Genomic DNA, 1,810 nt, shown 5'->3' on the forward strand with positions numbered 1-1,810 from the left:
CATACACACACACACACACACACACACACACACACACACACACACGATAACATACGCACTATACGTACACATGGATTTAGTAGTGTAGATATGTGGTAGTGGTGGAGTAGAGGCCTGAGGGCACACAGTGTGTTGTGAAATCTGTCAATGTATTTGAAAAAATGTATAAACTGCCTTAATTTTGCTGGACCCCAGGAAGAGTAGCTGCTGCTTTTGGGGATCCATAATAAACACAAATACAAACTGTTCTGAGTGCTCTGGACCTCAAGGCAACATGGATCTCACATATCACTGCCTTCCAGCATAGGAGTGATACCAATAACACATGCAAACACACAAACACACACACACACACAATGCAATGAAATGGATGCATACACACGCACACACACGTGCGCACCGTTCAAACATTCTCACACACTAAGTAACAGTCATTTCCATTTTTCTTCACGCACTGTTAGTGATCAGCGCATGATGAATAATTTCATGAGCATCAAGATGGAGGAGGGAGTAAAGATATGAGTGTCCGTGGTGACAGCAGTCACGTTTTGCTGAGTCACTCACGCCTCATGCCCCAGACATCAGATGGGGGAGTGCACTGGAGATTATGTCATCAACAAGATCTAGACTAAAGCAGATGTCTCAGACTCACACGCACACTCACACGTGCGCACACACTCACACACACGTGCACACACACACGTGCGCACACACAAACACCACAGGAGACGAATAGTGTCACACCAGATGGTGTGCTCTGTTACAGTATGCAGAATACAGCAGGCAACGCCAACACAGCAAGCAGATAACTGCAGAGAACTGGAACACAGCAGAGCCCAATGCCTAGTCTGCAACATCAGCACAGAGAGGGAGAGCAAGGTTATCTGTGTGATCTGTCATACTCACACACTCAGACAAACATGGTCACACTGTCTCACCTTCACACCAACACACACCTATGCCTTGACCTTAGTGACATTTCATCACTGCACAGCAACTGAGGAGTCAGAGTAACACACCGAAACACACGATGAGGAGCTGTTGTTGTTGTACACTTTCAAATCAAATCAAATCAACCAAATCCAATTTTATTTGTCACTTGCGCCGAATACAACAGGTGTAGATTGTGAAAGGATTTCTTACAAGCCCTTAACCAACAATGCAGTTCAAGAAATAGAGTTGAGAAAATATTTAATAAATAAACTAAGTAACTAAGTAAAAAATGAAATAACAATAACAAGGCTACCGGTACTGAGTCAATGTGCAGTGATACAGGTTAGTAGAGGTAATTTGTACATGTAAGTAGGAGTAAAGTGACTATGCATAGATAATAAACAGCAAGTAACAGCAGTGTAAAAACAAAGGGGGGGGGGGGGGTGTAAATAGTCCGGGTGGCCATTTGATTAATTGTTCAGGAGTCTTATGGCTTGTTAAGAAGCTGGCGGTGATGCAACCGGTCAGGATGCTTTTGATTGTGCAGCTGTAGAACGTTTTGAAGATCTAGGGACCCATGCCAACTCTTTTCAATCTCCAGAGGGGAAAAATGTGTTGTTGTACCTTCTTCAAGACTCTGTCCTCTGCATTATCATTAACAGCAGACTTGTACATTTCCTCAGTGAAAACAATGTACTGAGAAAATGCCAAATTGGCTTTTTACCAAATTACCATATGACAGACTGTAATGCTCCGGGTGTCGTGGGTGTGGAGTCAAACGCAGGAGACAGAGAGTGCAATGATGTGCTTCTTTAATAGCACCAACGCACCACAGGGTGCTCACAATAGTAACGGCCCCAAACACAGGGAATGAAAA

This window comes from Oncorhynchus mykiss, chromosome 26, assembly GCF_057628025.1.
Source record: "Oncorhynchus mykiss isolate SJ-2025 chromosome 26, ASM5762802v1, whole genome shotgun sequence".
NCBI classification, from domain to species: domain Eukaryota; kingdom Metazoa; phylum Chordata; class Actinopteri; order Salmoniformes; family Salmonidae; genus Oncorhynchus; species Oncorhynchus mykiss.